Genomic DNA, 15,397 nt, shown 5'->3' with positions numbered 1-15,397 from the left:
GTCTACAGATCTGAAGTGTAGTGAAGTTGGACAACACGAATTGAGTAAACTAAAAGAAGAAAACACAGAAAATATAATAAGGAAAGTTGTCTGCTAAGAAAAAGAAATACTGCGGTGATCAAATAAAAATTAATGATTAAAATTTCCCAATTATGGTGCGGTACTGAAACAGTAAAATCATCATTTATTCCCTTTCTTTGCTATAATATAAAAGCAAATCACCCGTTACTAATTAGTACGACGTTTTCTTTTTATTTTCTCTTCTCTGTTTTTCAAGATAAACCGAATGAATGAATCAAAGAGTAATATTACTACTTTGTTCCGCTGATACTCACGGGAATGAAAACGCAACTGAAAGATCATACTTAGAGAGCTACCAAACAGCGAAAGCTTTGGAGTTCAATGTCGTTAACAGCGAGTCCAGATTGGGTCATGCACAAAAGACGTGTTGAAAGTTCGGAGAAAACCATGCAAACAATTTAAGCGGTCTCTTTATCTAGCGGAGAATTAATGATGCTGCTAAGTTTTTTACAGCTTTCATTATTGTGCTCTCAAATTAAGCTGAGAGTACAATAACATAGCGCAGAGCGTAAGTAACAACCCAACAAAAAAAGTTAGAAGACAGTTTGATGTTAGTAAGTTAGCGATTTTATTTTGACAATGTTTGTGCAATGTATGATTGAAGAGCTAGATTAAGTTGAAAGTATGGTTTTGCTGCCTTTTGAAAGAACGAATAACTAGAAAACTTATTCACATTTACGCCAGACATACGTTAAATAGAATTACCTTTAACAGAACTTAACAGAAGCCAGTTTTGTACGAACTCAAACTGGTGTCATGACTGTAGTCGTTACCTGAATGACAGAAGAATGCCAGGTTTGCTCTCTCTTTCTCTCTCTCTCTCTCTCTCTCTCTCTCTCTCTCTCTCTCTCAGGCACGCACGCACACACACACACACACACACACTAAAACCAATAAACCATTATAATGAATGTGAATGAGATGAGATTATCTGCTATATTCTTTACAACCAATTTCTTCTCTTAGTTCGAACTACGCTATATACAGTAATCCATTAATACGGGCGGAAGTTAGATAGCTCTATGCAGCATGAATAAAGTTCAAATCATCCCTTTCGTCCTAATACAGTATCTGAAATACTCAAGTTATTGTGGGAAGCGATTTTATGAAAAAAAAAAAAAACGCTATCTTCCGCTGAGTTTGTTTCCAGTTGTTTAAGCAGCATTTACGCAAGCGCTATCTCTGAATAACCAACCTGTCTACTTTTCTTTACTATCCAACTCAGACTGAAATAAATGATAAAAAATTCGAATTCTGGGAAAGATATATATATATATTTTAAAAAAATGCCTTTCTGAGAACTCAAAGTCCGGTATTCTAGTATTCCGTGCTTCCTGGCTAAAAATAACTTGTCTTGGGATCAATGTACGAAAACAAGCATCATTGAACACATCAGCAACCTTGGCTCAGTAAAATTTCGCGTTTTTGAAATCTTATGTGATGACAAACCCGAACCTTCCAGAACAGAAATACTCTGCTGCCTGTAAAAATAAAATTAAATAAAATAAAACCTATATAAATTATCTTAATGCAAGCTTTCACCAGTTTGAAAAAAAAAAAAAAAAAAGAAAAGAAACCATTTCGTGGTTTCATAGAGTACAATAGCATAGCGCAAAGCGTAACAACCCAACAAAAAAAAGTTAGAAGACAACTTGATGTTAGTAAGTTAGCGATTTTATTTTAACAATGTTTGTGCAGTGTATGATTGAAGAAATATATTAAGTTGAAAGTATGGTTTCGCTGCCTTTTGAAAGAACGAATAACTAGAAAACTTATTCACTTTGACGCCAGACATACGTTAAATAGAATTACCTTTAACAGAACTTAACAGAAGCCAGTTTTGTACGAACTCAAACTGATGTCATGACTGTAGTTGTTACCTGAATGACAGAAGAATGCCAGGTTTGTTTTCTCTCTCTCTCTCTCTCTCTCTCACCACACACACACACACTAAAATTAATAAACCATTATAATGAATGTGAATGAGATTATCTACTATGATAATCTCATTCACATTCATGTTTTATTTATTCAATCACAGTTTCTTTTTATTTTCTCTTCTCTGTTTTTCAAGATAAACCGAATGAATGAATCAAAGAGTAATATTACTACTTTGGTCGGCTGATACTCACGGGAATCAAAACGCAACTGAAAGATCATACTTAGAGAGCTACCAAACAGCGAAAGCTTTGGTAGCTCTCTAAGTAATGCCGTTAACGGCGAGTCCAGATTGGGTCATGCACAAAAGACGTGTTGAAAGTTCGGAGAAAACCATGCAAATAATTTAAGCGGTCTCTTTATCTAGCGGAGAATTAATGATGCTGCTAAATTTTTTACAGCTTTCATTATTGTGCTCTCAAATTAAGCTGAGAGTACAATAACATAGCGCAGAGCGTAAGTAACAACCCAACAAAAAAAGTTAGAAGACAGTTTGATGTTAGTAAGTTAGCGATTTTATTTTGACAATGTTTGTGCAATGTATGATTGAAGAGTTAGATTAAGTTGAAAGTATGGTTTTGCTGCCTTTTGAAAGAACGAATTTTATAATATGATTCAAAATAATGATCCTATTTTATAATATCACATACATTTACATACTATTGTTATTGTTATTATTATTGATCCCAGATTCTGACAAGTTTAATGATAACATTAAGTAACTCCACTTGATGGTCATCTTCTAGTCAGCACACTGAGCACAGATATTTTTTCATTTACCATTTTCGCTTCGGCTCTACCGTCTAAATAAAGCGCAAGATTGTGTTACTCTAGAATTAATCTTTCCCTTTTCTTTTTTTTTTTCTTTTTCTAATATTATCATTCTTTTCCCTATCTTCCATTTCTCGTAATAATTCATGGGACGCTGCGCATCTTGTTACAGTTATTTGTACAGACTTCTATGTTTTATCTTCAACTATGTACATCATCTGTCCAAAAATAAACCGAACTTTTCGAAAGTAGAAGAAACTAGTGGCGCTACCTGTTGTATCTTTTTGTTGTCGAAAGCGGCAACCTTCATTAGTGTTGTGTCAACTGTTTATGACATTTGCTTTATTAGAAGCCAGCCGAGTTATAGTGCCAAGAGTGAGTGTGTTTTGACGTACAGTCGGAAAATGAGTTTCAAACAGAGAACTGCGATTGACTTTTGTGTTAAACTTGGTAACAGTTTTACCGAAACGCATCAAATGCTTCAAAAAGCATACGGTGATGAATGCTTATCCCGTACTCAAGTTTACGAGTGGTTTAAGCAATTTCAAAGTGGTCATGAGACGCTTGAGGACGACGAAAGCCGGGCCTTCCAAAAACTAGACTGAGCAAAGTTAACATCCAAAAAGTGCGTGATTTCATCAAAGAAAACCCGAAATCGTCCGTGAGATTGATTGAAGATGAATTGGGGATTCCCAAATCAACTGTGCACAACATTTTGACTGAGAGTTTTGGCCTTCGTGAATTGAATTCGCGATTTATTCCCCACAAGTTGACCGACGACCCAAAAATGTATCGAATTGAACACTGCAAGGACCTCATTAAAACCGCTCGCAAGGATTCAAACTTTCTTGAAACGATGGTTACTGGTGACGGAAAGTGGTGTTTTGAGTATGAGCCCGAAACAAAGCGCCAGAGTGCTGATGGAGACCACCAGAAGAGGAGCATCCGAAAAACAGTCGCTTGGAGAAGTCAAAAGTAATTTGTTTCTACGATTCCAAGGGCATTATCCACAAAGAATTCGTTCCGCCTGGCCAAACGGTCAATGGTGAGTTTTATTTCGAAGTTTTGAAGCGATTGATAGCGAGAATTCGTCGCGTACGGCATGAATATCTTGACGACCGACCGTTCGTCAAAACACACTGTCCCTATAACTCGGCTTCTAATGAAACAAATGTCATAAACAGTTGACACAACACTAATGAATATTGCCGCTTTCGACAACAAAAAGATACAACAGGTAGCGCCACTAGTTTCTTCTATTTTCGAAAAGTTTTGTTTCTTTTTGGACAGAGGGTGTATTTATTTAGCGAACCATGTACATACAGAAAGTGATAAAATAATAAATTGATGAAACCATCACATAAAATAGAAAAGGCATCCTAATTCAACATTATGAATCCACAATAAAACTTCAGGTTTATCATAAAATAGTTATATAAGTTCTAGGATGAGAGAACATAAGGCACTAACGATAAGTTCAATGGTTTTGGCTAAATTGCCACAAGTACAGATGGAGAGTCTATTTCCATTTGTGGAGCATCTCTTTGCTGTCCTGCTCTGATTCAGTTAAGTATATACACCCTCTGTCCAAAATGAAACCGAACTTTTCGAAAATAGAAAAAACTAGTGGCGCCACCTGCATCGAATTGAACACTGCAAGGACCTCATTAAAACCGCTCGTAAGGACTCAAAATTCCTTGAAACGATCGTTACTGGTGAAGAAAAGTGGTATTTTGAGTATAAGCCCAAAGCAAAGCGCCAGCGTGCTGAGTGCCGACCACCCAGAAGAGGGTTATCCGAAAAAAAAAATCGCTTGGAGAAGTCAAAAGTAAAGACAATGCTGATTTGTTTCTACGATTCCAAGGGCATTATCCACAAAGAATTCGTTCGGCTTGGCCAAATGGTCAATGGTGAGTTTTATCTCGAAGTTTTGAAGCGATTGATAGCGAGAATTCGTCGCGTACGGCATGAATATCGTGACGACCGACCGTTCGTCAAAACACACTGTAAGTCTTGGCACTATAACTCGGCTTCTAATGAAACAAATGTCATAAATAGTTGACACAACACTAAATGAAGGTTGCCGCTTTCGACAACAAAAAGATACAACATGTGGCGCCACTATTTTTTTCTATTTTCGAAAAGTTTGGTTTCTTTTGGACAGAGGGTGTATATTAGATGTCTTAGAAGGTCAAAGCCCTTCAGTCTGGTAGTTGGATTAGGAATAGTGACACGTAAGTTAGAGGTGTATTCCTATTGATAGATTTATAATAGGACCAGAGATAAAAGACTTTAGAAAACGAGAGTGGGAAGGGAATTAAAATTAGGAAGAATGAGAAATTGGAGATTGAGAAAAGCGTAGAATTAAAAGAACGGATAACAACAACAACAATAATAATGTTCCGGCTAGCTGACCTGAAAACATATTTTTGATAATTTAAGATTAACATACTCAGAGCAATGTTATTCATAATAAGGGTCTCCACTGCAATTAAAAAAAGCTGCATTTTACAAGATAGTTATGATAATTCAATAATGGAAACTAAAAGACTTAAAGTAAAATTTAAAACGCAACAAAATGCGACATTCTTATTCATCTTGCTTGAAAAAACACTGATGGATATTTTTTCTCTAATCCTGTAAAGATTTCTGAATGCATTGACAAAGACAATGTGCTATGCTCTTTACAGGATGGGCATATTTCATTTGATACTTTATAAATAGCTCTTGAGCTATTCTTAACTATGCTCTTTCGCTTTGTCCCTTTTGTTATCAACGATGTTTTTTTTCTTTCGCTTAATGGGAATAGGATAATAAAAAATCTCAATTTTTCAATGTTTTTATGATTCACTTATTTTCCACCAGTTGAATATATGTTTTTATTAAAGTCCAAGGTTGGAGAGGAAACTTTAATTAAAGATATAAAAAAAGCAACATTTGGTTAAGAAATATTATACATTCAGATTTCTGAATGCATTGACAAAGACAATGTGCTATGCTCTTTACAGGATGGGCATATTTCATTTGATACTTTATAAATAGCTCTGGAGCTATTTAATAAGCGGAAAGGCTATTTTACCGGCAAATATGTTAATAGAAAGGGGGATGGTAAATCTCTTTATGTTTTTATAGCCTAAGTTAATATATAAGAATATGTTAATATATTTCTATTAACATATTCGCCCGTAAAATAGCCTTTCGGCTTATTATTAAATTAGTAATTAACGATAAATATAGGAGTACACCACTTCGGCAATTCGATAGTAGAGGTATGTAAGTGCATGTTCACTTAAAACCTTGATATTCCAGGTCTACCTACTTCTACCTACTGATGAGATCCAGTTTGTGAGGAGTGCCCGATCCAGCGAATCTGAAAGAGAGCTGCATGTTCCAGTCCTGCTGCCAGAAGCTTCCAGCCTTGGTGAGAAATTTTTTTTAGTTATTTTTTGTCCTTTCTTTTTGCCTTGTGCCTGCTTGTAGTCTTCCGCCTCTACATAGTGTAGCAGGAGATTTCTGCAAACGGGGAACGCTTGGCCCTGGTTTAAAGGTCTATCCACGTTTCCAGGACTTAATTCATGGTGAGATATTTTTCTCTCTTCCAAATGACTTCATTTCTGCCGCGAGTGAAGACCCTCGGTATAGAGGCAGGCGTCAACGTACCGAAGAGGACGTTAGCGAGAGCTCTCGCCAACATAGTAGGGGCACAAAAGATATTTGGTTTTACCCCTTATGGAGCAGGTAGATACCAGGTAGTGGTGAAAGATATAGAAACCAGGAATAAGTTAATGGCAGGTGTAGAATGCGAGGGGAAAATGATCTATCCCTTCGTAGTAGGACGTCTGCTGAAGACACTACGAATAGCAAGGTTCCCTGTAGAATATCTCGAGGAAGGGAGTGAGATAATAAAAAAGATTTTCTCAAAATAGGGAGACGTACGGGACATCAAAATCACCAACGATGCTGACTACCCCGACTGGAAGACTGGCGAGGTGACCTTCCTTATGGAGATGAAGGCCGAGGTCCCCAACTTTGTATTTCTAGGCTCTGCCAGGGTAGTAGTCAACTACCCTGGTGTAAGAAAGCAATGTTTTCGGTGCGGATCACTCGAACACCTAGGTGCATACTGCCCCAAGAACAAATGCAGGAACTGCATGGCGGCAGGACATGCCCTAGCCCAGTGTGAGGCACCTTGCCTGAAATGTGGAAATACAATCCACAAGGTAGACGTTTGTCCCAACAGGACACAAGCAGAACGAATAGGAGGTGCTATATCGCCAACTCCAGCAACCACTCCAGTAAATAAACCTGAACCCGAAAAAAAGGACGATATTCTAGTTATAGGCAAAACAGCAGAGGAGCCTAAAACAACGGGGCCGGAAGCCTTGCCAGTCATTCAACCCCCAGCTATCGTGACAGTAACAACAGGAAATCAAGCCGCCACCACAAAAAAAACTCAGAATGGAAAAAAAAGAAACGTAACGCAAGGAAAACTCGCATCGAGACGGAAGAGACCACAGAAGTAGAAGAAATGGAAGCCAGCAACAACACAGAAAAAAGACCAATCAGCCCTGAAGAAGGAGAAACGAAGAGAACAAAACCAGATAACAGATGCCCAGAAGAAGTATCTGACTCTGAGGAAGAGGAAGAATGGGAGATCAGAACAGAAAACCAAGAAGAGACTGAGGAATCAAGGAAAGGCAATATTACCTCAGCCGAGGAATCGGAGGAAGAATCCATCCCCGCTGTGGACGCCCAAAGGGTTTTAATGCGTTTAATCCCAGAAGACTCCGAGGTATTCCTCCAAAGGGCAATAGACAAAATAGGAGCACCTATACTCCTCCTCACAGGTCCTGAGACCATAAGCTTCGAATGGGGAGACCTCTATATAGAAAGATTAAGTGAACTAAACCCAGCACAGCTAAAAGGAATCCCTGAACTAAACGAAGAAACGGAAAGGAGGTTGTATAAAGCTCCTCACCAAATAATAAATGGCCGGGAAAAAACAGTAGCTTCTCAAATCTTACAGAAAAATACAATGAAAAAAGAGTTAAGGGCAAACTAAAAACTTGTCCTCCTTTCAGGACCAACTAAATACTTAATTCTCTTGTACAACTTATTGGTTCTCTAGCCCACTAAGGAGGGGGCAGACCTGAGAACCCGGGGTGCGAAGGCTTACGTCGAGGCGGTGCAGCTCCTTGTGGGCTGCATCACTCGGGCCGGGTTCTTCCCCCAACCCTCGGTTCTCTGGTTGATAAAGTCCACCTCAATACGGATCCCGCTATCGCAGTTTTTCAGTTGTAAGGCATAGTTTAAGAATAATCTAAGTTCCAAATTTTAACAAAAATTTTTCCTTTTTTAGGGTTATGAGATGACGTCTCCAGACACCTGGATTAATGTAATCTAAAGTTATCTTTTTCGTATAAAGTGAAGTGTAAATTTTAAGTTTTTTTTTTTAGAACAGGTGTAAGGAGATTATGTTTTACAGACCTTTTAGCCACAACCTCTGGGTTACACAGCTAAACAGGTTGACTGAGGCCTCTTTTTACCTCCTACTATCCTACTCTACCTTTCTTTAACTTCCCCTATTACTACCTGCTGACCCTTAGCAATCTTTATACTCCAAAGGCCGATGATGAAAGACATGAACTCCCATTCTACCTACTCACTGATGAGACCCCAATGAGGGTGGAAACCGATGCGGGGAAGATCTGGCTTTGAGAGGCTCCACTTAGAGGTAGGTTTTTGCCTGTCTCTGAGTGGGGCCACCGCTGAGATTATGGCTCTGTTTGGTGGTGGGGGTGAGCCTGCCACTGGGTGGAGCCAATGCTAAGAAGTTCTTCTCGGTGACGGGGTGAGCCTGTCATCGAGTGGAACAACGCTGAGTTGGGCGATCTTTCGGGATCGTCTTATTTTTAGAGCCCGCTTTACCTATACATAAGGTTGAAACCGGTCTGGGTAGTGATCTCTTCTCATAATGTAAAACAATATTTATACATCTCTTAGGAGCTGGGTTTTACATTATGAGAGAATATTAAAGTTAGTGACGGAGCTTGCTCCACCTTTGCATGGAGTTACCCTGGTGTTGTACTACCCAAGTGATCATTTACACTTGGACTCGCCGATAGTTTTTCGGCAGGAAACTCTATGGATTTCGATCCGAGTTTCGTACCCAGCTATAAAAACATAAAGGGATTTACCATCCCCCTTTCTATTAGCTCTTGAGCTATTCTTAACTATGCTCTTTCGCTTTGTCCCTTTTGTTATCAACGATGTTTTTTTTTCTTTCGCTTAATGGGAATAGGATAATAAAAAATCTCAATTTTGCAATGTTTTTATGATTCACTTATTTTCCACCAGTTGAATACATGTTTTTATTAAAGTGCAAGGTGGGAGAGGAAAAAAAACAGAGGAAACTTTAATTAAAGATATAAAAAAAAGCAGCATTTGGTTAAGAAATATTATACATTCATGTTTACATTGCTTCAAGGAGAGCATGCACGAGACATTTATCGACACTAATTAGTCGAATGCGATATTATTTGGTATCTGAAAGATATTCAAGTTAATTGGTATCTCTTTCCTTTATTTTGTTTGCAGACACACGCACACAGAGGACACTATTCTGCTATAGGTTTTGCAGTCACGCATGCGCGCGCGTGTGTGTGTGTAGTTTATATTAAAAAAATAATCAGTTTGCAACAGATGGAACTTAGGTTTTCTATCTTGATAAAATTCACATAAAAAGATACCCGTCTTTCTTATGCAGATATTTCTATCAGTTTGAAACATGGAATTAACGACTATTAATATGATAAATAGCAGTTTTTATAAAGAAAATAATAATTGTGCTGTTAGTGCACCTTAACAAAACGTTTTACAAAACAGCAGAATTCGTGTTTTATACGTTTCATTCAATTTGTATTCAATAAAGACATTGAAAACTTTTTTAAGTCGAAATTTATTGTGCACACAAACAAAATGTAATTCGTGAGATTTTAACAAGACAGCTAGAATATTTTTATGATATTTCAAGTTAAAGGAATTTACATGGAGACTTTTCTGTCAGTACTGTTCGGATAATAATGGGAATTAAGCATACTCCGTGGCATAGCAACAGGACTGCCGTTGGCAGTTTCTTGGGGTAATTCAGTCAATTTTGATGAAACATTGATCGGAAAGATCTGAATTCGAATTCCATCTAGGATGAGAAGACATTTATCAGGGCGTTTCAAGTAGAGGCATCAGTCTCTACTAAACTAATAGAAATATAGAGGTATCAGTCTCACAAAGTGACGGAAGGGTTTTTTCAGCAGAACTTGCAATTTGCACAAAAAAATGTACATATTTATGCATGTTAATTACCAGCTTAATTCTAAAATTATGGTTAGAAAGTCCATCTTGACAAGTCGTAAGCTTTAAGCTCCTGTAAGTAGGGATTATTATATACGCTGATGGATTATTGGGCACAGTCATATTATCAACGGAATGTACAGCTTCATCAGTAATAGTACGACGTGCCGGACTATATACAGTAGGCATCAAGAGATTGCGCGTGCGTGCGTGCGTGCGTGTGTGATTTAACGAGACAATCTACCAACATGAGTTGTGATTTAAAAAAATAAATAAAATTGTGAAAAATAAACATCTAGTGAGAGGAAGTCCTGCTAAAACAGTTCTGATGTGAGATACCAATGGAAGGTTAAATCCTACAGCCGACTGGACAAACTACAGTTACCACTGTTGAGAACCAAGTGCTGTGAAGAGAATGGAATCCTTTATCCTTATAGTTTATCCGTCGGTTAAAAATTATTTACAGCTGGATAGAAGGTATGCTAAATTACAAGATAGAAAAAAAATGGTTCTAAGAACTTGGGAACGCATTTTGGGACATTGAGTAGGCCATGTCCCAATGAGATCAGACCTCAATGAGATCAGACCGTTCTACGGATTTAATAGCGTGTTTCTGCAAGATGTTACCGGAAATCTTCAACCGGTAACCTTGAACATTGAACTGAAAATGATTTTACATCCATTTCTCACTTTAACTCTTCACATTCTGACCACAAATTACTGATGACTTCTTTTTTTTTTTAAACATCATCACTTGAATTTTTCAAATTTTAATTCGAGGATGTGAACTTTGATGGCAGAGAGCGCGCAATATTCAAAGTTGTATATCTTAATGATACAAAACGTAATGCAGTTTATAATCCAGTGTAAACAAAGTCTGACATTGCGAGCATAAGGAATCTTCCAGTGGTTTCAATTATTATCTCTCTAAAATGAGGTCGTTGTTTATGATTTTAGTAGCTATTTTGCCTGATGTTAATGGTTTCTGAAAGAATTCCGAATTATCAGCTGACCAAATCTTTTAATTCCTTTATTTTTTTACTCTCCAATTCACTTTATCCTAGATTAGAAACAGAAGTTATAAACTAAGTGAAAGAAAATGAATCCAGTGTGTGTGTGTGTGTGTGTCTTGCATGTTCCTGAGTATCCAAATGAATTGAGTCACCGAGAATGTCTTTGACGTCTAGGCCGTGAAGATCAACGAAGGAGAAAACTCATATTTATAAAACAAAGTTTTATTATATTTATTCTGCTTGTATTTGCATTGCAGTTGAGAGCAAACGATTATTCGGAGTGTTTGTTGATTCGTCATCATTCCGAGTTAGTAACTGGTTTGGGCGACTTGTCTTCGAAAGTTACAAGTCAACTTGGAGACGTAAATCACCAGACAGGAAGTTGGAAGCGAAACGAACGGTGGAGAGCAAAGAGGCAGAATCCCGTAATTTGATATAAAGTATCAGTTTCCAGTTCCGTTGGATAAAACAAAAAGTTCCACACAGCTAGGCAAACCGATTACCGACTTCTCAGTCCATTAGAGGCTCGGTAAACAAGCGTTAATTACTAACCGCATGGCCTCGGATATCTCAACGTAATTGTAACCAATACAATACCTTTGAAAAGTAACGTAACGTTGCGTCTATTTTTGACAAGATTTGAATGGAGCTTTTCAAGACAGTAAACAATGATGAAAGCACTGTGTAGGGAAGGCCTATGCATGTAAAGTAATCGAAAATATTTAAATCGAGTTACATGTAATTCAACCCGAACTGTAAAAGCATATATTTTGTCTTTTTGTCTAAGCAGACTTATGTAAGCTTACGTAGGTTTAAAAGTTCTGTCTGGCATGGAAGAAAGAATCAAGATAAAATTTAAGGCAAAAAGAAGGAAAAAAACACTGAGTAGAAATAACCAGTAAGTGGGTAAAATTCTAGGGGTCCACTTACGGTTTAGATGATGCAAGATCACAGAGAAAGCATCAAACTTTAGGAAGATAACTCAGTCAACCAGGCCTTTCTCGTAGAAGAAATATCTAGTTGGCTGTGTTTAATGTACCGGCTTTCATTCCAACAAGGCATGGGTTCAAATAACAGCTAAAGACATCACAAACAATTAATGACATTTATGTTTGTGATGGTGTTTAGGTAGGGAATGAATTTCATCGCCTGTGTGAGACCACGGCGCCTTCTTATTGGAGGGCTGAAGCGGTTTGAAAAAATTCCATGTTAAGGCTCTAAAGCAGAGTTTCCGGACAATGTAAATATTAATTTTAAAAAATACAAATAAATAAATAAATAAAAATACAAAAACGATTTAAAAAAAAAATTTGGCCAGCCTACCTAATGTACAAGTATATACACAATAGTTTAAACATGCGGCCTTGCTTGTCTTTTAAAAATTACTAACATGACTGTTAGCAATTAGAAATTATTTAAGATCGGTTTACTATATCGATTCACTTTGCATTTATTTTTCTTTAGCCAAACTTTGAACTTCTCTTATTAATATCCATTGTTCCAATTGGACACTGTTTTTTTTCTTAATGTAGGACATACATATTCGTTTAGTTTTCGCTTGGTTTGTATTGATCCATTTTGGGACACATTTAGTGCAGTTCGAGTGGAATGCTTCAGATAAGGGGAAATTTAAAACCTTACTTTACTCAACATAGTTGCCGTTCATCCTGTACCCTATTACTTGTCACTATTCTCTACTGATCTGCAGCTCAATGATTTCAGACTGGGATCGTTCCAAATTTGCCATTCGTTATAATGCATAAAAAAGCGGTTAACGAGACACGGTGCGAAGAGTATTATAAATCGACAGACTATCAAACATAAGACTAAGAAGGGTATAAAAATGTCTCCATATAAAGGTATATGTCTTAATAAAATGCAGTTCTTTTCGATATAATTTCCGGGTATTTGATTTCACGACTTCACCAAATAATAGATTTAAAACGTTTTCTCAGAAAAAACAAATGATGCATGAAGATAAGATGTTAAGAATATGCAATTCTAAGAAGTGAAATCCTTTTATGGTAGTGGCGTGAGGAATAGTCACCCTTATTGACATTTATTAAAATATTATTATAATCAAGATTATGTATTTTAAATTTCATTTAAAACCAAATAAATGACTGGCTGACTCTGTGTGTGTGTGTGTGTGTGTGTGTGTGTGTGTGTGTGTGTGTGTGTGTGTGTGTGTGTGTGTGTGTGTGTGTGTGTGTGTGTGTGTGTGTGTGTGTGTGTGTGTGTGTGTGTGTGTGTGTGTGTGTGTGTGTGTGTGTGTGTGTGTGTGTGTGTGTGTTATGATAATCCCTATAATACTCTTCGTAACTTGCATTAAAATCACGGAATTTGTTTTCAGTTCATGGCAAGCAGTTAAATTTTAATCCGGAGAAAGAATTAAAAATTAACGAAAGTTAAACAGAATGCAAAACTGGAAGATTCATTTTTACAATGAAATAATCTTCCGGATAACAAAATAAAAAATAAATAAATAAAGGAGAAGAGCGTCCCGAGCTCTTTCTCTCAATTCCTTACACTACTCGGGAGGCTAGAGATATCTACAAGTGTGATTTTTATGTGTTTTATTTATATATGCACTACAATATGTATGTCTCAAATCCCCTTGAATGAAACATTAATTCTATGGAAAACAAATTGCCTTAAAGTTTAGAAAACATTAAAAAAGGCAAATTTTGAAGGCAAAAAACGTTATGTTGAGACCAAATAAAAAAAAATTGAATTTTTTATGAGAGATACTCTTGAAGTGACTATAAAGCTGATTTGGTCCATTTCCATCGCTTCAGCTAAAGAGCCTTTTGAAATGAAGAAAAACCGCATTTTTTGTTGTATCTTACCAGTATTTACTACATCCATCTATAAAGGCATTTTTCTAGGATCACGGGTGGTGTGCTATATGGCAATAACAAATGTGAGAGTAAAAAATGAATGAATGCTTAAAAGAAAAAAAATGTGATGAGTGACAAGTTCATCCCAGTGAACTTGTCACTGGGATGAAAACAATGGAGAAGTTTTTGTTGATTTCAATAAAAAGCTGATTAAATTAAAATCCCATTATTTCATTGCAAAAACGAATTTGACTTTTTAAACCCCCTGCAAAAAAAGACCACTTCTTCTGAGTGTATAATTTAGGCAATTTTTCAGAAAACTACATGTTTGCGATGCAAGAAGAAGACCAAAAATATTTAGTATCATTTCGTTGGACAAAATAAAAGGATTGATTAAAATGTGAATAACTTCGTGTTATCAGTGACTTTCTGAAACATAACAGTAGCAGTTCGTGCCTTTCAGAAAGTTATGGTAAACTATTTGAAAGAAAAATTTTCCAAATTAAAAAAAAAAAAAATATATATATCCAATATATATATATATATATCCAATAGCATAGTTCTGGTTAGCCAGAACTATGCTATTGGATGACACTTTTTTGCCATGTCACGTGGAAAGAGTCCATGTGACATGCCAAAACTGTTCGTCACAAACGTAAGCTTTATTAATTTATTAGTGTGGGGTTCCTCCTCTCCTCCACCGTTCCTTAGGATTTGTTGAGCCCTCCTAATGAGGGATTAAGTATGTATTTTATGACTGTAGATCTGTGTATGTGTTCACAGGCCGGTTTGCCTGTTCTGAGGGACAAAAAAACCGAGTTTCTGGGTGAAACTAAAAAACCCAGTTTCCTCACGTCATGGACGGGAATCGAACTCAGGTTTTTCCGACCAAAGGGATTCGTCTATAGCGATTGAGCTACGGAGGTTTTTTTTTTTTATAGATTAGTTCAAACATTTCACTGTATATTTCATATTTTAAATGCTAAAGATCGTCCAGGAGTCTCCAGGCAGGTATCACAATATCTTATATACTGGAAAATTAAAAACAGTTGCCAAAAAAGTATTATAACATCCCAGCAGAACACAAGCTGAAAAGAATATGCAAATATAAATGCTATGCAAATGATGTAGCCAGCATACTTAAAAGACACACATATATATTGGTCTATTTTTTTAAATTAATGAATAAAACCAAAGAATGGAGAAGTGGATAACATTGCACCCTCCATATGTGGAATCTACAGTGAAAGGTCTTTTTCAGCAAAGCAATGTCTCCTGCCATACGACAAAATGTACTATGGCTTGATTTCAGCATAATAACCCGATTCTATGGACTTCTGGACTTACATCTTCCATTCAAACTCAACTGAACACTTATTGGAGTACAGTGGAACGACGTGGGAA

Source organism: Typopeltis vanoorti, chromosome 3, assembly GCF_054136105.1.
Source record: "Typopeltis vanoorti isolate ZY-2024b chromosome 3, IOZ_Tvanoo_1.0, whole genome shotgun sequence".
NCBI classification, from domain to species: Eukaryota; Metazoa; Arthropoda; class Arachnida; order Uropygi; family Thelyphonidae; genus Typopeltis; species Typopeltis vanoorti.
The sequence above is the reverse complement of the archived record's forward strand: the minus strand, read 5'-3'. Positions refer to the sequence as shown.